This window comes from Diorhabda carinulata, chromosome 6, assembly GCF_026250575.1.
Source record: "Diorhabda carinulata isolate Delta chromosome 6, icDioCari1.1, whole genome shotgun sequence".
NCBI classification, from domain to species: Eukaryota; Metazoa; Arthropoda; class Insecta; order Coleoptera; family Chrysomelidae; genus Diorhabda; species Diorhabda carinulata.
This window is the reverse complement of record NC_079465.1, coordinates 28,083,867-28,105,852: the sequence shown is the minus strand read 5'-3', so window position 1 is coordinate 28,105,852 and position 21,986 is coordinate 28,083,867. Positions and strand designations below refer to the sequence as shown.

At 32.6% G+C, this 21,986-nt stretch overlaps 1 protein-coding gene across 2 annotated transcripts in view; it reads right to left on the bottom strand.

Annotated features, from left to right (window-relative positions):
- LOC130895245 (protein O-mannosyl-transferase TMTC1-like) overlaps positions 1 to 21,986 on the bottom strand; it is a 310,078-nt gene that overhangs the window by 232,539 nt on the left and 55,553 nt on the right. The window contains exon 2 of one of the 2 annotated variants that reach the window (XM_057802455.1): positions 6,158 to 6,473. The exons of the other annotated variant lie outside the window; for it this stretch is intronic. The gene's annotated coding sequence lies outside the window, so the exon portion shown is untranslated. The remainder of the gene's footprint in view (positions 1 to 6,157; positions 6,474 to 21,986) is intronic. 2 annotated transcript variants of the gene reach the window in all.

Genomic DNA, 21,986 nt, shown 5'->3' with positions numbered 1-21,986 from the left:
ACTTTATTGAAGTAATCATAATCATTTATTATTTGTATTACTAATGGTGCTATAGACGTTGGACTAATATATTAGCTGTCTGTTTTTTTTAATATAAGTCAAGTCAAGCCAAGTTTTGCCATCTTTATAGCTGACACCTCATTAGGTACAAATCCATCTTTGTTTCTCAAATCAACTATTTCAACACGTTTGACTCTCGAAAATATGAATAACATTTTTTTGTGTCGTCATAACATGAAAGTACTTAATAACAACATGTATGTTGAACATAGTTTCAACATATTAACGTTTGCCCTTTGGATAATTTGGCTGCGGGCGTGCTCTGAGGCCATTAGGTGCACGTGCTCTGCTTTTTTTCAACCAAAACACTTCAATGGTGATGCAATGTTAACCTACATTCCGTGTCAGTCAAGTTGTATGCTCTTTCTGGTTTATCCATCCAATTAAACTCTAATAAGACTTTCCTTAGTTTGTTGAAGTAATTTTTTACAATAAACCTACTAAACATCTGAGCTCTAGCCGGATTAAGATTTTGCGCCCGCCTAATAATGATTTCTGGATAAGGATTTAAGAACGCCCTCAACCAATACCGACCAGCTAACTGTTTGTCGTGCAAGAAGCTTTGAGTTTTCCTCACAGTATCTTGGGCTAGAGGATAACCTTCTTCGTCTAGTCGTATGATTCTGGACAACAATTCGGTTTCATTTTCGGGACTTCCGAGTGGCTCCCTTTTAATTATATTTTTAATCATGTAAGGACTTAAGTAGTTTTTTTCTCTCCATGTTGAATGGCCAATGAAGCTTGTTGAAGATTTTTCTCGGTTCAGTGTGATCCCAAACCCATGCTGTTGTAAGGCGATATAGGAAAAAGTTTTAATTTAAAAATTTTAAGATGAATCATTTCAAGTAACGATCCTACGCTTAGTGCGGATATTAATTCTATTTAGTAATGGGCATATTAACAACAATATAGTGTGGTAACAGAATACAGAAACTAATGATTACGTGATGTAACAGAGAAATACACTAAAATTAACGCACTGTTCTTACCGTCTTGAAAAGAGTTCACTACAAAGAGTGGTAAAAGCTGGCCTTTCTCATAATACACGGATAGTAAATGAGTCCAGACCATCTCTCACAACTCCCAATGTTAAAGTAAATTCAGATCAGGACCAACCTGCCGTAAAAGGTAGTAACACTTGCTATGCCACCTAATAGTCTGTAGTGCTAGTAATTAGATATTACGAGTTGTGGGCATATAACCATCATGGGCATATTTTCTTTACCTACCTTATACATCAAAGATGAGCATATGTCATTCTCGTTAGAAGCTAATGAAAAAATCTATCGACTACAATTGACCATACGCTTTATTGAACTGCCGTATACCTATAGAAGGCAGATGAAAGGCATAATTCACCTTCATTATAGATTAATTTCATATTATTGAAAATTGGGAATATATACCTAGAAATTAAGTCCAAAAATTTCAAAATATAAATGCAAGTAATTGTATTTCATTGAGATAATCTCCAAAATTATTTCTGTCGAATATAATAAATGATAAAATGGTAAGACAAACAAGTAGATAAACTTATACCTATTGTATGGAATCGAAGTTGAAAAGATTAAAAGTGTGTTATGCAAACAATGTATCAGTTTAATCATACGAAAACGTAATTCCAAATGACGAATTCGAAACAATAGAGAGCTACGAATATAAGCTTTTGATTGATGATAACATTATATATAAAAAATGAACGAAATATTTTGATACGCGATCGTAGGAAGAACAGAGTAAAACCACAAGACCGTCAAAAGCAGTAACGTATAAAATGGGCACAAGCTGGCGAAATGAACATTAGGATTTAAGCTAAAGCTGGTATTTAGAAGAAAACGATTGAAGTCATATTCATTTTTCTTGTGGCAGAAACACGTACGTAGAATTACAAAAAAGAGTAATATAGGAAACCACAAAATTGAAAAAAGTTTGAGGAGAAACAATAAGTGCAGATATTTTCGTTCGGATTTATAGATGAAACAGCAATAACATATTTCCAATTTTATTCTCTTACCATTTTCACACTGTAACTATCAATATCTAATAAAAACAAAAATAATAATAAAAAAAGTATCATTTTTATGATGTATTTTAATTAAGAAACTCAATAAGTCCATGACTTTTTAAATGAAACTCGCGTTTTTAGATAAAAACTCGTGTAATATCCTTTAAGCTCGAGGCATTTCTCGTCGTTTCCCCAATTTTTTTTTATTTCTTCCAAGAAATAAGATGTGTCAAGGTCTGCGAATTAAGTATTTGCTCGTGAGTTGATTTCATCGCTGTGAAGAAACCACATTACAGAGCCTGTTTGTGAATTAAAAAAACTCCCTATTATCGGTTTTTGCGTAGGAAATTACACACGTGCTTCAATTCTTGTATAGTCGTGGTGAAAAAAAACTGTCTTCTTGGCCAAATTCATACATCAGTCCAGTCTTTTAGAGGTATTCAATTGCATCACGTGCATTCGAAATAACGGACTCCATGATTGACAAAACCACCTTTACAAACAGGTTCTCTGAGGTTTTGATTGTTGTTTCGTATCTTATGTATTGGATTGATGCATGTTACTCATCTACATTGAGTTCGAATAACGACAAACTTTTTTCCAAAATTGTCAATCGATTGAGTTTGTGGACAAATGCGCAAATCCATCTGGTGAAAATCTTATATCCAAGTAATTGAATTCAAAATTGAACTGATGTATGTGATATGCCCATGCCTTCCACACTCTCTTCCACTTCTAATTTACGATCGACCAACAACACATCGTTAGTTTTTCCTAATTTTTTTAGAGTAGCTCAACTAGGTGTCTAAAATATTCGGTATATTCGTTGCTTGTTCAGTTTTATTGAAACTGACACTGTAGTATTGCCATAGAATTCATTTTTGTTTAAGTCTTGGGTTTCTTCACAGAAAATTATTTTTTATTGATATTACTCTATTTTGCAAAATTTAAGTGCGCGACGTGTGAGAATCCAGCTTTCAAAAACAGCATACTCTAGTTTGCATGGCAAGATCCACAATCCGAAGAATGTATTTTCTATATATTTACTTTTACCCTGTAAAGCCCAATAAAATCATTACTACATGTATTTGATAAACTCTTTTTGATTATTTTCAATAATAATTGAATTTTTCTATTTTGTGGATATTTAAAGCGATTTTGCTTCACTTTATACAAAGAGCGATCAAATTATTGGAAAATTCCATTCTGCTGTCCACAATTAATTTTATAAAATAATATAAATTTCTCGACAGTTTGAGAAAATAATGATGTCAACACTTTTGACACGATAGCGTTTTGAAATTGCGAGCCTTCTTATATCTTATTTCAAAGGTCCTTTTATGATGTATTCAGCGATATCATACTCAACTGATGCTCACAGAGAAAATTAAAATCAATTTTAATTCATTCATTTACAAGAAATAAATGGACGAACATATTTCTCTTACTTATTAACAACAACTTCCGGAGTAATTATATCAACTTTCGAATCCAGTAGATTACGCGGTTTATACACACAAAATTTTGTTCTATGACGAACCCATAGAAAAAAATTTAGAGATATAGAATCGGGCGAACTTGTGATCTGCATGAATGGTTTTGATTACCATTTCACATCCAAGGAAAAAAGTCCAGTCAGTACAAGCCTTATCTGCAATTTCGTCGATTCGCAACTCTACTATTTAGGAATTCGAATTGGAATAAACTCCATAGAATTCGAATGTGTCAAATCAAGAAGTTACTAAGAGACCCCATATTGGTCCTGGTCTACCAATCCTCCTCAATCCTCCTTCGAATATACACTGATTCAAGAACTCGTGAAAATCACGTGAATATATTGCGGTAGGACACCATCTTGTTATAACCCACTACTACCATTTGATTCTCCTATAAGTTATACGAAAATAAATGTCCAATGTGTGTGTCCCTTAAAATTGTGATGGTGACTATTGAGTAGAACCGTCAATCATCCAGACAGGATTATCCTCACTCCAGTATCATCAGTTTTGATTAGGTGAAATCTAGCCTTATAGAAAACTCAATTTTTTCAATAGAGCGTTGAAAACGGCTACATAAATCCTGCAAATAGGAATAAGATGCATATGGTGATCAGGATCCTCAGACTACGTGATACAGACCATTGAAATTTGCATGTATTAGCTAGTAGTATATTTTAATCAACTTGACCAGTTTTTCTAATTAATTTCTTAATTTCACTGACTGCTGATCGACTGATAAGTCTGTCTGGGTATTTAGCATTAAGCAAATCGAGAACCTGTTGCTGAGTTTTCCTTTTATTTCCGCATCTCATGAAAATTAATATCTTTATTCGTTGGGTTTCAGTTGAAGTAGCTATAATTTACTTCAAAAACATTTTCACTTAAATACTTGAATTTCATATTTATAACAAAACGCCATCCGATATTTTAGTTTTTGTGTATTTTATTCTTATCGATGAATAACATCATAATGTTTGAAAAGGAATCATGTTTTTTTTGGGTATTTATTCAGCTTCATATTTTTTCAATTGAGAAATAAATTTAATTTGATACTGACCGAGTCCGCTAGAATATTTATCTACAACTTATTTTCCCCGTATTAACAAATTTAAATCTGTAATATCAATTCTACCTGAAAATAATATTTTAGACGTGAAAACCCAAAATTGGTGACGACAATGTATTTTCATATTATAAAAAAAAAATAATTTTTCTTAGAAGAAGGAATCAATTCTTCAGCAGCGTTCTGTATAACCAACCAATGTTATCACCCATATTTAGTAATACAACTTGTAACACACGATGGTTTGATATTTAAATTTTGACATAGACAAATAAAAACAAATTTCTATGATTGAATATGACTTTATTATTTCTTAAAATATTTTTCGTTAAGATCCTGTGCATGCGTTCGAATTAATGGTCGAAGCATGTTTTCTGTTCCGATTAAGGTACCTCCAGAGCATGTGATGTGAACGCATCAACGGCTTCTTCAGGTGTAGAAAAACGTTGACCTTGGGATTCATTTTTGATCTGCGGGAATAAGAAAAAATCTTGTTGACCCATCAATTCGATGTTATAATTCTTCTTCTGCAAAGTCTTTTGGCTGGTGTAATGTCCCGAATTGACTGTTACACGTTACTCTATTGGGACAGTAACGACAAATTTCATAAAAAGGCGACCATTTGTTTCGAAGTGTACCAAATTTGAATTTTTTCAGCATATCTTTGCACCAATCGACACAAACTTTTTTTAACGATTGTCACTTTATAAGGCATCCAATGCGAACGAATCTTTCTAATAGCCAAATGCTCATGCAATATTGATTGCATACAAGTTTAACTACGAACGACTTTCACAATATTCATCCTGTACCACGATTGAATTCGGGAAACCAGCATAATTCGGTGCATCAACAACGAAAGTCAAAACGAGTTGATCGGCAAACTGCTGTTGGTTTAATCCACATAGAAGTTATAGAAAATCTTCGCCCGAGGATGTTCTCGATTTAATCCTATTTCTTGACCAAGATGGTTGTTTCAAGTGTAAACAACTCGTGTGATAAACCGTTCTGAGTACCCTCACTATCAGAAATGTCAAGCTCCATGACGGCAATGTCAGATTAGACGTATCCACAACAGTGTTGCCATTCCTCAAAACTTAAATAGCAACACTTATACTCATTCTATTCCAAGTAGAACGACTACGACGTCGTGCTGAAAGGATTGCACGTTCTTAAAAGTTAAATTTGGAAATTCAGGATTTAATTAGACAAACTTAAGTAGAACAAATTGATAACCACCTGTAGCTAGAAAAATATCTGCTTAATCACAAGATTTACTATATTTTGATGGCATTCATTTCTATATAGTGATTTTTAATGAAAGTTTCTGGAACAATTTGTAAGTACGCATAAGCTATAGGCGACTCAAGCTACTATTTAAGGTTAGGTTCAAGGTTTTCGTATCAATCAACTTTCCAATGTTTAGAGTATAATATAGTAGAAAATTCAGTCTTGTAGCGATGTTTAGTCTTATTCAGAATGTGACATATTTTTCGAAAATAAAAACAGAATCAACAATTTTCCAAGTACCTTTAGTGAAACCGTTGACGAAATAAAAGTTTATTGTTCACGTTTATATCCCAAAAACTCCCGTTAGCATCACCATTTTTTTAATAAACGAGCGCACAACAAGGTTTTCAGTTCGTCGTAAACTTTCATCGCGACGAAATAGAACGGAATAATATGAGAAACGGCTTCACCGCAACAAAATGGTGCGGGAAGAGTGAGAATGCGCGGATGATTTACAGACCGATCGCAACAGAACCGTTCTCGATGGCAACGAAAATCTTGGTGTCCAAAGTCGAGTGGATTTCTGGTAACGTACTGAAGAGTCGTCGAGTTTTACCTGAAACGAAATGAAAGATTAGTTCATTTGATGCGAATTAAACTTCGCAATTGATGGATATGTGCAATAACGACGTAGCTGAGAATATTAAGGGCTTAACGTAGAAACTACTACATTTGTAGGCGTATAAATCATAACATAGACGAAAATTGCTCTGTTGTAGCATTCTTGAGAATTTTGTTTCAATTATGATCAATTAACATACACGCCCAAATTCGGCGAAAAGTTACGTGGAAGAAATTACAGTAAAAATAGAACCCACTATATCATTCAGCGATATGGCAAGTCGAATAGGAATGCTCCACAAAACTTGAGGAAAGCTCCTTAGATTAATAAAGTGCTTCGTATTTGAAAAACAATTGTACATTTTCTCATAATGGGCATATCAAAAATGATAGTTTCTGTGCAATTCTGAGTCTAACAGAAAAATCATCTGTACCCATGAAATTGGCTGCCATTTTGTAGAAGGATTAACAATCTTCGACCAACACTGCACACTATTTACAGACCAAACCGAATTAAGGAGGGGCAGGATTAACATTTTCCGTTATTAACATGCATGGGCAGTAGAAAATCCCCATGCTTCTCCAGAATATCGTTTCCAGGTGAGGTTTCTATTTAATGTGTAGATTGGTGTCATGAATATCTAATTAGTAAGTTCTTAGTTTTATAATGGATTTTTAAGAAGACAGGTCTATTTGGACTTTCTACAGATTATTTTGCGGATTTTGATTTCCAACACGAATGATGTCTTTCTACTGGCAATGAGACAAAATAAAGATAATGTTTATTGCAACAGGTGCATGGGACGTGAAGGTTCTATTTTATGGCTTCCAGGATCATCTGATTTCAATCCCGTTGATAACCGTATCTGAGGAATATTGGAGCAACTAGTTCACACAAACAATTCACACCGACAAGAATTAATTGAGAGAATTATATTTTTTTGTAATACTATTAGAGACAATCCTGAAAGTATCCCTAATTCAATACGGCAATTAACAATTCGGCAACGAAAACGTATAGAGGATGCTGCGATCCATTTCGAGAATCTACTAAAATGATTTTTATTTTGTTGCAATTACTGTATTCTTTCGGCGCTTACTTAGGCATGTTCAAATATACTTTATTATGTGATACGGCATCATTTTGTCGATATGTCATTTAAATCAGACCACCCGTAGAATGTTTGATGGTTTACGAAAAATAATTGGAAAATGAAATTCTAAACAGCCAATTAAAATTAATGGTCAATTTCACCAAACACAAACAACAAAACAATTCAAAAAATTCATTGGAATAAGGTACGTTTTACTAATTTTTTATGTTCCACTCCAAAACTTATATAAATAAAAATAAAATATCTACACGGTTTCGAGTGTTTGTTATTTTTCGGAAGTTTGAACGACCTTGAAAAAAGGTGTCCTATTTCACCTATTAATATTGTGTCCATCCTTGCTAGATAGCTTATGTTAATTAATTTAAAACCGTCGTCGAATGTGTTCCAATTGATATAACTTAGACGTAGGTCAGCATATTTTGGCATTTTATAAAGATAGTTTCTAGCTTTACTGAAATTTGAAAAAAAAATAAATAAAAAACTCAATTCCAATCACCAGCTTTTAAGGGTGATATCTCGGAAAGAGGTAGGCTGAGAAAATTTTTTTTTCGGAAAGACCCATCTCAGTTTCATATGAACAATTACCTCCTAAATTTTCCCGCATGTATTTCGAAACAATCCGTGTATAATATATTCAAAAAGACAACTGAATGTATTATTGAAATCAGTTATATTTCTTCTACATGATTATATTACATATAAATATACAGGGTGTCCCGCAAAAGAAAGATGAGCAGATGCGTTTACCTCCATACAAAGCTGAAGTTAAAGGACCTCAAAACAAAAGTTTGGGTAAAAATTAATTCCTACGTAACCGTTCTACCTTAAAAAATAACCTAAATTAATTTTCATAATATTATCTCATTACAGTGCTTTACTTTTGTGATAATCTATGATGGGTGGTAACCTCCAATCAACAATCATTTATACAAGCCGGTTTTACACAAATTTTCAATTTTTATACAATTTTCTTAGGAATAAAACTGTATTTTTTATATATTTTCATATTAGGGCTATGATTTCCTTAAAATTATGATCTAATACAGTTTTTCATCATACATAAATTATAACATTAATAAGTAACGCTTAATTTCTATGAAAAGTGTCGTAACTCGAATAAGGGCTAGAATTTTTCTTTTATTTAGGGTGTATCAATCATCAATCCAGATTGAAAAAGTGTTGAATAAATATTTTTTATATCTTGGTAGATGCTGTGTTCACTTTCGAATTTTTAAACCGCCCTACTAAGCATTTACTAAGTTTGACTTGTGTCACTTTTCTACCAACAAAGCGAAATGTCTCTTAAGATAAGCTACTGTATCACATTTTATAAGGAAAAAATCTGATCTGATATATTTGAAATTCATTCGAGTGAATGAGACGCTGAACTTTTCCCAGACGCAAATAATTGAGATATCAATATTTATTAGAGTGGATGATAAATCATTCGAACCTTCCAAGGTATGCGGAATATTTAATGAGAAGTATCCCGACCAACCACATTTCCGAATTCAATGTGAGTAGATGAGTTCCGTCAATTTATAACTGTCTGTCTTTCTAGATCCGAATATCACTGATTGATAAAAGGGATTACCGCCTATATTTAATTGAAGGACATACATCCAGTGATTGTGATGTGAATAAAATGTTTTTTTTTTTGAAATTTGTTATTGACAAATGGAATTTTGTAAAATTCTCACAGTGTGTAAATAATTTTCCAATACCACCATTTCCACTCTACAAAGTACAATAGACAATCAGAATGTTCCATAAATAATAAAAAATTTTTATTTTTGTGGAAAGAATCATATTGAATTATAACTTGAGAATGCTGTGATGAATATGGACGATTTTATATGAAAGTAACGAGTATGAAATATCAAAAATCTGTATCGACATTAATAATTTGAAAATCAAATTAGGCGTAAAATCGATCAAATTAGCTCATGAATTACGCAAAATGTTTTGGAAGAAATTAACAGCGTCTATTTTGGTTTGAATAATTAACGAAGTTTAGTTTGAGGGGATGATTTGAACTATTTCCAATTATCACGAATAATGTTGAAACCTCTAATCTTTATTTCCTCCTGTTAAAATATTAAACGTGAAAATTAGACTCGAAGTGAAATTAGTTTTTATTGTTATTAACATTCAAATAATCATAAACATAAATAATAATTTTGAATGCATTGTCATACTTTCTAAGTAACTATTCGTAATTTTGAGGGTGATGGTTATGACTTCTATGTGAAAATTAATAGACCTCATTTCATTCAAGATGATTCGCTTTTGTAACTGTACCTATTACTAAAAATGTGGATTTTTTGTTGAAGCTTATTGCTTATTGGGTATATCCTCTGCAGTCATCTTAGTCGCTCAGCTCATGGAGGCTATGCAACATTAGAAAATCCTCCGGATGGCATTAGTTTGAGAGCAGGACTTTTTCATGAGGTCAAATTCTATAGGTTTATCTTCCGTATGTTGATAAGAACTTACCAAGGATGTGTATCGTAGTTTCGTCCTCAATGAACTAAAGTTGGAAATCCGGTACTACCGTTTGTGTACGCAGAAATCAAACAACGAAAATTCAACCTGTCGATTGTTTGTTTACTACTCTCACAGCTTAAGATGTTACCCTTTGAATGGTTGAGGGATTTCAATAGCCGGGTCCTGTTAGTAAAACAGTCAGCTTTGATTAGGGGGCCACTGTTTGCAGAACCATTATACATAGTATATAAGTACTATGTGTTTAGATATGCGTACTAATGTCTTAACTAACTTTACCATAGTGAGTGTGGTTATCAGCTTAGTTTGTAAATCAAAAGTGTACCTTCCTAGATGAAGAATGTCCATATTTCTGCTCCAGCCAAATTTCATTTTCTTATGTATCGTTGTAATAAACAGCCTCAGTAGATTCCTTCGATTTATGCTATTTCAGAAGTTTGAGGTGACTGTATTTTGAAGCTAATTTGTGGAGGCGTCCAAGATGGTACCAGCGGGAGCCGTCGGTATTAACTTTTCCTCCTCCGTTGCTCTCTTCAGCACCAGTTAGCGTATTTCTAGCACCGTTTTTCTAGTCCTTTCCACACAAACCAGAGAAACATATGTTAGTATTGGTTTGAAGATAACCTTCTCCAATATAGACATCATGGACTGAGGCCCCTACAGTTCCTAATAAGTTTACAGTTTGAAAATAATGCAATAGCACAGTTCATAGCAGATAAAAATATGAGCTGGTTACTTCCTGAATTTTCAATAGATTTTAGTGTCAACAGCTTGAAAGCTTCAGGTGCAATCAAAGATGTGGATTGGCTAAAATTCTGCATGACAAATTTGAATTTTCAAATGCAAGGATAATATACCTCAATGCGTAATTTTCTTAAACTACAGACAAATTTCGTGGAGTGAAGCTTTAAGCAAATGGAAGGAGCTGAAATCATGGACTCCATACTATGGTGAAAACGTTTAAGTGACCAATGAATTAAGAAATGGCTTGAAATCAGAGACTAGGAGCAAGTTTGATCTAATCAGCATGTGACTGGAAAGTAGATCAAAAACTTCTCAACAGTGTACAACACGACAAACATGAGATGATAGAAGGGAAAAAGCAAAATAGAAAAGTAGTTTCTTCCATAATTTTTCAAAAAAGATTGAAATTTGACGTTTCAACTTCTTTTAATCTTAGCCAGATATAGCGATGCATAAAGACGTTTCAGACAACTTTGCTGTAGAACCCTCAGTATCGCTCCAGAAATCAACTCAATTTTAGTTAAAACATTATTCTTGGTCCATAGGTGGGTAACTAAAGCAGGTGTTGTTAGTTGAGGGCTAGAAAAACTGTAAGTCTGAGTGTTTCACAAATGATTAAGACACTAAATCGAAAGCAAAATTCAACTGGGCAGATAGAATAGAGAAATTTCTATATATTACTGATATCCAAAAGAAAAAGATTGATTTCACTTCGTGGGTGTCTTACAAAAATAGCTGTCCATAGTTGAGAGTTAAGATAACTGTTCAAGTATTCAAACATTCACGCAAAAGTAAAATATTGGATATGATTGGACGTGAAGTGATTTTTTTAGCTCACAATAATTTTTATTGGCTTTACATTCTTGGTGAACTGAAAATTTTTCCGTTACAAGATCAAGTTCCATTATTATTTTGTTTTCGTATACATTTCGTAAACATTTTTCTTTTATTTCATTATTTAATAATTTCCTCATTGAGAAATCTATAATTAGCAAGATAAAACGCTTTTTACTTTATAGAAGAACAACGGATGTTTCTTCAATCGAATAGAGTTTGTTACCTGCGGCCAGACCTGTCTGTCGAAATAATATAATGCAAAAGTTGCTTAAAAAGAGGATGTGAGTTTTCCGGGCTTGAAACAACTTCAAAATAACACCATTTTTGGCGCCGAAGTGATTGATGATATCGACAGAACTTTTTTATCGATACTGTTTAGGCTCGATAAGTGATGGAGTGGGAAGAATATACTTTTAGTTGATTGTAATAAGTATCTACGCATAAAATACATCTATCTTGCATTATAAACTCTATGTTCTAAATTTTAAAGAAATTGTTACACGGATCCTCAAGAAAACATTAATTTTTTTATATTCTTGATGGGAATTTGAAATATTTCTATCCTTAAGTGACTACGATGTACCGATTTCCGCTGACTCTTCAGAAAATATCGGCGAATCCATTTGCTCATAGATATTGAATATTAGCTCTTTCGGTTCAATATACAGAGTTATTCTAAATGATAGACCCATTTTTATAAATTCGTATTTACTAAAGTACAAAGCTACATGAATAATTTTTGTACCAATGAAAAGAGGAAGTTCCAAAGTTTTTTTTAATGTATCACAAGTGTCCAATGTGACCTCCAGCTGCTGCATGGCATAACATCCACGGGTTATCTGTGTGTGTGTGTGTGTGTGTATGTGTGTGTGTGTGTGTGTGTCATCCTCCATCATTTCTAGCACATTACCGCAAAATTCGGGGTCATTAGGGTTGAGAGTCTGCACGACTTCTAAAGGGTAGGGCTTGTACAGTTAAATGGGGTAATCCAAGTTGTACCAGTACATTAGTTTTTAGTTCCACACCAGTGTAAATAGTATTTTTAGTATGAATATCACCATCGGTTTAAGAGACTGCAACTTGTAGAATTATCAATTGAAAAATTTAATTTCGTAGACGGCTGGCTAATGAGATCGGTCGTGGGCTCATGATAAAACCATGAGAAAAAAGCAACTTCAATAGTCCAAACAACACCAACATATGATTATGACTGGAATCAAGTAAACAGTGAAACTTTTGCAAAGTACGTAAGTGACAATTACTAGCAATACTCTTAGGTATTTTTTTTCTCCGAATCAATGTTTCAGCACCGGATGAGCAGCTCTATAAAAACTATGTAGAAAGTTCAACATCCAGTTCTTCATGTCTGTCATTTCAGCTAAAGAAATAGAGGGCCTATACATTGTGGAGGGTATTGGAAACTTAGCTTCTATCACAACTAGAAGAATACATCTTCATGCATGATTAGGTACAAGCAGACGAAAGTGTATCTGGTATAGGTACTGGCTGAAAAAATCACTGTTAAGCCTCGTCGTAAACCTCCTCTGATATAAACTCTATATAAAACTTGTGAGATGCTACTAAATGGGCTATCGCCAAGGAACTCATCTCCATCAAGTGATAGTTGGTGGACTGTAACTCCAACAGCATGCAATAGTTTGCATGTTGTTGGAGCATGTGCCGATGCCAGGAAACTGTGATTTTAGCAAATAGCGTCAGAACTATATGAACTATAATTCCATATACTTATTGATGTAATGTTTCTCTTCTTCTTCATAACTTCATGAATTAGCTCTAAAAAATACTGCGGCGCTGACAAACATCAACTGATTCGGCGTATTCTCCAAATTTTAGAGTTCCATTGTAACCGGACAGGACTTGTTTCACGATCCATGTCGAGAACAAGTTCGTAACATAACTTTTATATACAAGTAAATTGCTTTTCTTGTGCATAATGTTGTTTGTATGATTCTAATAATAAACATGAAGGTATTTGCAAGAATTATGACCAATTATTGTTTCAGCTAAATCGAGTAATACAAAAAATCTAGTAATGTACCTAATAAATGGGTCATCCACTGTGAATTATATATTTTCCTTTTGGATTTGTACTAGAAATAAACTACTATAGGATGATTAATTCTAACAATTGATTCTCCAGAACTATTAGATGGAAATATCATCGACTATTATGACAACTCAATACTACTCCTTGAAATAATCAGAATTGAATCAAGAAGGTATGATATTTGAAGCTATATTGAGCCTAATGGACACATTTCCATTTTTCTCATCTATTCACATTCATTTTGTTCTTGTGAATTACCCCTACTATAAATAATACAGTATCGGCTAATAGCCCAGTCGATGGAGGTTATTTTTCACGAAAAGAATGAGTTGTAAGCAAAAAGTTTTTACAAGTACTTCGAAGTATACTAATGAATTAAAAAAAAAAACTATCTAAAATATAAAATATCTATCGATTTTTCAAAGACAAAAAAATTTCGAAAATCATTTTTATTTTCAAAATTTCCCATTATTTCATTTTGTAATGAAGAAAGAAGAAAATGGAACAAATTATGTTGTAGAGTAAGTTTCTATCGATAAGAAAGATCCCTTATACTTTTTTTGTAAAAGCTATAGTTTTCTCGGGAAAAAATCCTAAATCTATCCAGTCGTTTTTCTATGGCAATCAAGCTTAAATACCTCCTAGAGACAGCAAAATTATGGAAAAATTTCCAAATAAACTTTATTTCAATGTTTTTTGATTAATTGTGGGCAATATGGGAAAAATCATATTAAAATTAATTTCTTCCCATTATATAATATTTTATTGAAAATATAGAAAACTAATCTAATTCGCCATCAATGTTAATATCGGAATCTGATTTTTCACTGTCAGATTCATCGTAACTTAACTTATTTGAGAGTTAGGGAGAAATAATCAGGGTCACAAGTTTCACAAGCTGAGGAACATAGCAGGTACCGCGCCGGCCGCCCGTCCCCACCGCATTCTACCCTAAAATTCGGGCTCATTGTATTTTGTACCTGGATACTTTCTTACCTGTACAATACTTTTACATTTTTATCTCTGAATCTCCTAGTATATGTTATAGCAGACTAGAAGTTTATAATAGACGAAAACAGCTATTTCCTCGTTGTATTCAAAAAATTATTTATTTGTACTGAAAAATTTTTCGTACTGAATGATTCTACACTCGGAAAGTTTCAATATTCCATTCCATATGTTAAAAGTGCGTCACATGTATGTAATAATGTACTGTACTATGCGGAATTTTCTTTAATTTTTTCAGAGAAAACTATAGGTTTTACAAAAAAGTGTTACGGACCTTTTTTATCATCCTATAACGTTGTGTTTTCTATTTCCTCCTATCTTCATCCCAGACTACTGAAATGAAAGGAAATTTTGAAAATCAGAATGATTCTCGAAAATTTTATTGTCTTTCAGAAATTGATAGGCCTCGGAAGTTTTCATTATATTAATTAGCCTACTTTGAAGTACTTGTAAAAAAATTTCAACCTTTTTGCTTATAACTTGTACCTGTGGCCTCCAGCAACTGGGCTACAAAGCTACAAGTTGAAAACTACCGAGAGCGACTTGCTTTTTCATCCCTTAGATCACGTTAACACAAAATTTCAGTACCACGGTACAATTTCGTTGTTTCTGATTTCTTATTTACTGAATATTATCCCTTATAATTCATACGTTACAAATAATCAACTACTGAAAGATGATTAATTCAAACAATTTATTTTCCAGAATTATTATAAGAAAATATCAACAATTATCATCAAAACCATCCATACCATTACTTGAAATATTCAGAATTGAATCAATAAAGTATGATATTTAAAAAATTAATGAATCTTATGATTACATTCCCGTTTTTCTTGTCTATTACTTTGTTTCGTGATGTACACATATTTTTAAGTATTTTTCTATAGAAATTATACTATTAAGAATCCGAAGATGTATATTTTCTTTCCTGGAAAAATGCTAGCGTGGCGAAGTTTTATACCTATAATCGAATATTTTTCTAAAAGTGGAACAAAGTTGTTTTCCTATGAAATGTATGTAATATTCAAACAGAAACAAGGATTAAATATCATCTCAACTCAATTAATTGATGAAATAAAAACTTTTTCTCGCTCTAATATTGATATGAATGCAATTATTACATTTTATATGTATGCCCATAAATAATAAGTGGTGGGTAGTACATACTTTTTAATTCAATTTCCTATGAAACGAGTATGGATTCGAAAGAGTTGATTTATCACGAAACTTGCACTGGAGATCCACATCCAACAAAGTTTTTAATTGAATTTAAGTGAGTATTCACAAAAAATACACAAAACTGAAAAATGAATAACAAAATCTAAAACTTCAGCCCCACTGCACAACTTCAATAAATAAAAAAACCAATATATAACCCTAGTACGCCTGGAATGAAAATTTGAAGCGAGATTGTCATATCTAATACCTTCTGATATTTGACAATGATTTTATTTGAAACTAGTGGCGTCCTTAAATGTATGTACGACGTGTCTACCCAATTTGACAACTATCCGTTTTTATTTATTATATTGATGAATTTCTTATGAATGGGAACTCTTAAGCTGGTCAGTACTGAACAGTGTAAGATCTAAGAGTTGAAGTATCATGATGATTACAGCACAATCTTGTACTATGATTCTTTTTATTAACAGGCTAGAAAATAATTGGCTGCGCATTACCAAAATCTCCACATAAGCATAAACTTTCTGTTTACTAAGCCTTCAGGCTAGGAACAAAACCCCAGGATATTACTTTGTGAAGAAAGAAGAAAAATATCGACTATCTATTCAGTCTTGCTAATGTAGAATCCAAAACTTCATTTTTCTATGTTAAAATCTCTTAAGTAAAATAATGAGTGCAAATAATACAAGTTGAATACAAATCTATGTTATTTGTTCAAAATAGAACCATAATACAAGTTTCATAAGATTTGTCAGGCTGATGTTCCATTATATTCTTCAATCATTTTCATGACCTGGTGAAAATGCTTACCTTGCTTTTAATATCTCCCAAATTGACCGAGAAGTAATCAAGGTGATTATTCAAAACTGCACGGTAGGTATTTGTTACAGCGTTTCACATTTTTTTCATTTTCTTTGTTTATTCCCCATATTCACGGACATTGATGGAGATCTCAAACAACAACTAACACATCAGGACATATCAATAATCCAGAAAAAGAACAAGAGATTATGAACTCTACTTTCTTTTCTTCGTTTATTCGTTTCTATGAATTCGAGGTTTTAATCAGGTATCTTGTTTTTCATTTCTTGTTTGTAGATTTCTGTCTTTTCAGTGACCGAATAACTCCATGGAACACGATCAAACTCAACCGAATTTTGTATCGTCCTCAGTAACCACCTAGTGTTCCATTTGGAATGTAATATTCTTAAGCAAATTTGACGACCATTACCACCAAAATCTTTTAGTGTGAAATCGTTTAAAAAGGAAAAGGCTGAATCAGTTTTAGCGCAGGGATAACGAGTAATTGCAGTTCAAAGTACATATATCACACTAATAATTTTGATGCAGTCCTTGTATACAAGGATTAGATGTATATTCGAATGAATAAAATTTCTATAGAATTCTCCTTTTACGAATCTGTATTACCGAAATAAACATTCCCAATAAACACAACAAATTTTTTCATTTAGTTTCGTACTTCAACCGACCATAAAATAATTCTGGTTCTCGTGCTGGATTTTATTTTCTATCAAAGAAGTTATAAACGAAATTAGTCTGTTATGAGATTTTCGTTTATAACGTCCTACGACACGAGTTTAGTCATTAGTCTGTTGTATGGAACGTTTTTCAGTAATTTCATTTCATTTCTTCAATGAGAACACGTTTTCATTTGATAATTTCAACATTATAATTCGCTATTGTTATCTTCAGAAACATGATATTATACATTTCCTTATAACAGGACAATAGGAGAAATGCAAAATTATAATAGAAGTGAAAATAAAGCAAAAAGATAATTCAGAGCTTGAGAACCTAACATGACGTAGTGAATCTTGAAAAGGAATGTTTATTTTCAACCCCTGAAGTTTAGGAAATATTCTCCACTAATGATATTCATTGAAATTATGATTAAGAAAATATTATAATAACATGAATTGATTTTGTCATTATATACATTACGGATCAAATGTTTTTGACCACTATATAGTTTGCGTGATGCACAACAAATAAAAACAATACGATAGATTTTGATATTTCCATTTTGAAGAACATATATAGATAAATAGATGAAAATAATGAAACTGCAGTCTGTAATTGTTACAAATATAAATTTTCGATTCATCTATTGAACCCACTTTTTCTTTTATTGTTTCAGTGCACAATTCTTTCAATCAGTGCACAGCTTCGGGGAATGTTTGGGATCGTTGTCATGCTGAAAAGTGGATTTTCTGCTGATCAGGCGCTGGCCAGAATGTGATACATTTTCCTTTAATATTTTTTATTGGCTTCTTTCTCAAAATCCCTTCCATTTCAAATGAATTTGCAGTCGTCTTTCATTCAAACCATCCTCAAAATATTACGAAGCCTTTGTCGAGATGGAATGATATGACACCTGAATCTAGAATCCGTTCTTTCTTTGACTAACAGTTTTCTCTAGATCAAACAACATAAACATCTTCTCCAATCTTCATACGTCCAATTATCATTTCCTTTATCCTACTGCAACCTCTTAATTTTAATTTAACGTGTTGAAAGGCCAATTTCCTCCATCCCCTTTTCACTATAAAAGTACTCAAAGCCAGGTATCTGGATTCATTAATCTAAGATCCTGTGTCTGGGCCAGTGAGTCGTCTCAAATCATTGTTGTTTCTTGTACCTTGCTAATTACTTTTGTTAGTTTCCATTTTTCAGCATTCAACTCAAGTGTTCTCTACGTCTTTTTTTTTCTTATTTTACATTATTTCTAGATTTAGTCTAGCTATATAACTCGCCATTTTCAATAATATTTATGCATTCTAGTGATTAGTAACTGATTTATTTGATTTCTAGTATTTCATCTAGATAAAGTATATGTAATTTTCTGATCTTTTGTTTGTTTGCGTGTTGTACTTATAATGCAGGTACACATTATCTTATTTTTTGTCAGAGGAACAAAATATCGCTCTTCTGTGAATAATATTCAGAGAAAACTTCATATTTTATTTATCACAATATGTTAGAATCATCAATTTTATGTTCTAATATAAGAATGGTTTGAAATGGGCGTTTATTCTTGACAAAGTTAGCCTCCAACCGTCATTTGAGTGGACAAACTTAAACTTAGTATCGAATACACTAATATAATATTTATAAAAACACAATATTTTTTGTTGTCCCATTATCACTTTTATTTTTTAAACCATTTTTTGTTCACTGACGCTTCCTAGTAGTCACACAATCTTCCTCTAAAAATTTTTTCTTATGATCTATACGGTTTTATATATATGGACGAGATCCATTTTCATTAGGACACTCAGTACATTTATTTCAACCAATTTCACGTAGATATATTTTCTTAGATTCCGATTCCTTGTAATTCTCCAAATTATGACCAGTTTATCTAATCAGATATTTTGACCCAACGTCCAAATTATCTTGAGCTAACTGAGGGAATTAAGGTATCAGAATCCCAAATAGCACACGGAAACTATTTAACTATTTGTTGGATTAAATTACATCGGTAGGATGTTTTAACACCAATAGCAGAAGCAGTATTCTCACAACAATTCAGTTTATTCAACCGAAGTCGAGATGAACCCTTTCATATCTGATTTGAATGCCCAGATGTAATGTTCAACCATTTGAATGAATGAATATTTTATTTAGATAATTGTTGTTAATCTCACAGAAATATTAATACAAAGTGGATACAAAACGTGTAGTGAATGTATGTTTGTAGATATAGGGGTGGCATGTACACAGCGACCCAAAGGATCCCCTTTTCTTGCTGCGGTGCATACAGCTGATTTGTTAATCCCACTTCTTCTATGAAATCCAAATCAAAAATCATTAATTCCAATGAGTCAGACTTTATTGAGTAAATCAAAAAGCTTTGGATTCAAATGAACAATTTCTCATTGGATTCTTAAAACTGGAGACGATATAACGATAGCTTCAAAGAAATTAATAAAGTAATAATCACAAACAAGCTCCATTTAAGCAATTTCAATAACTGTTAGGGAAAAACATAGACTGTATAAATGAGTAATTAGAAAAAGTGAGCCTGGGAGAATACCAGAAAAAGATGTAATAAATATGGAACTGATTAAATATGGCGGGAATGAACTGCATAAGCGATGTATATACGATTTATAATACCAAAATTATAGAAAAATTACGCTTCTGAATGTAGCTTTAGCCATTCGATTGAAGGAAATTATATTATGTAGCTAAACGCAAGCTAAATCCACCACAATATGCATTACAATCAATTAAAAAGGTCGTGAAGAAAAGACATGAGCACCAGATCAAAATTAGAATGCTCTTTAAATATTTTTAACAATCTTTTGACTTATTAAATAGGAAAAAGATGATAAGGCTGTGACACGACCACGACATAGGAGGCCATCTGAGAAGATTCATCGCTTTTGAAGGAATCAAAAGTTGACTAGCAACTGAGAAAATGAATAATTCCCAATCAATGAACGAATATTACAAGGAAATAATATTTGCAATGCAATTTAGTCTATCGTTAGATTAAGATATATGATTGAATACGCCAATCCACATAAAACAGTGAAGTAGTGACTACCATTCTAATGTGATGTCGTATTGTCTTGAAATCCAATTCATTACTCTAAAATTTCCTTGCATCTAAATGTTCTTGATTTTAGGTCTCTACTGTTTTAAAATTAAAAGATAAAAGTTGACGTTTCGACTCTTCTTCAAGTCTTTATCAAAATTTTGATATATACGAGGATATATTGAGAAATTCTTAGCCTACTATAGAATCAAACAAAATTTCAATGTCAAAATATTTCACTACTCAACATTTTCTCCTCTTGATTGGATACATTCATTACAGAACACCTGCAACGTCTCTAGACCTTTCAAAAAAATGTTTCTTCTTGCTATGCAAACCAGACCTCCACAGGTTTTATTACCTCCTCATTGGAAGAAAATCTACAAACTTTAAACTTTTTTTTTAGTTGAGGAAATAGATGATAGTCGGACGGAGCCAAATCAAATGAACAATGAGGGTATTCTAGTAATTCAAACCATAAATAACGATTTTTTTGCATGGCAGGGGTGTTGTCCTGCAAAAACAAAACACCTTTGGATAGCTTTCCGCGTCTTTTCTCTTCAATTTTTTCCCGTAGAGTGGTCAGTAATGTCGTAATGTCTTGGAGAACCAGAGTGTCGCCATTCCATCGATTGTTGCTTTGTTTCTATATGGTATATATTTACCAAGATCCATTTTTCAGCAAGTTTTCTATATGATGAACGCGTTCGTATGAAATATTCAGTGCTTCAGATATCCGTTTTAGCCCAATTTTGTCCATACTGGACATATAGGAAACCAGCTCAACTGATATGGTCATGTGCAGAGGATGAGTTAGTATATAATACTAAAACAAATATGGATAAATAAGGGAATATCGACGGGAAAAAGGAAATGTCGACGAGAAATTTCAGACAAAGGGACTTGGAGGACCGAGAGAAAGGCAGATAAGGCACCGCTAGGCGTAGAACGCTGTATAGCGGATATATATTTCATATATTGATTATATCGTCAATTTTGTTATATTATACAATTCACTTATCTCGCACAATTTCGTCTGAATGAAAAAAATAATTGGAAAATCCCAAATTCGTCTAAAATGGCCATCCAACGAGTGGCGTGGAATGTAGGAAGTAAATATCGCCTTTTCTCTGGCATATTTCCTGCCATAGGGTTAATATCACATATCAACTAGATCTAAAGTATCTTTATATGCTCAATTCCATCAACAAATATGATAGAAAAATATCGAATAGTTTCAAATGGACAACCATTGGTGATAAATTTTTGAACTTTGCCTTATAACACCCTGTATCTCAGATCATATTCAATATTTTTTTCCAGGGTTTTTTTGTATAAAATATTCCACTCTGTATATGAATCCACCAAACCCGCATGATATTCTAAAATGTCCACAATCTAACGTAAATCCTATCCAATCCTTCCTGTGTAATATTAGTATGCTGTGAGTTGCTATACATACACTAAATTGCGCAGATTTTC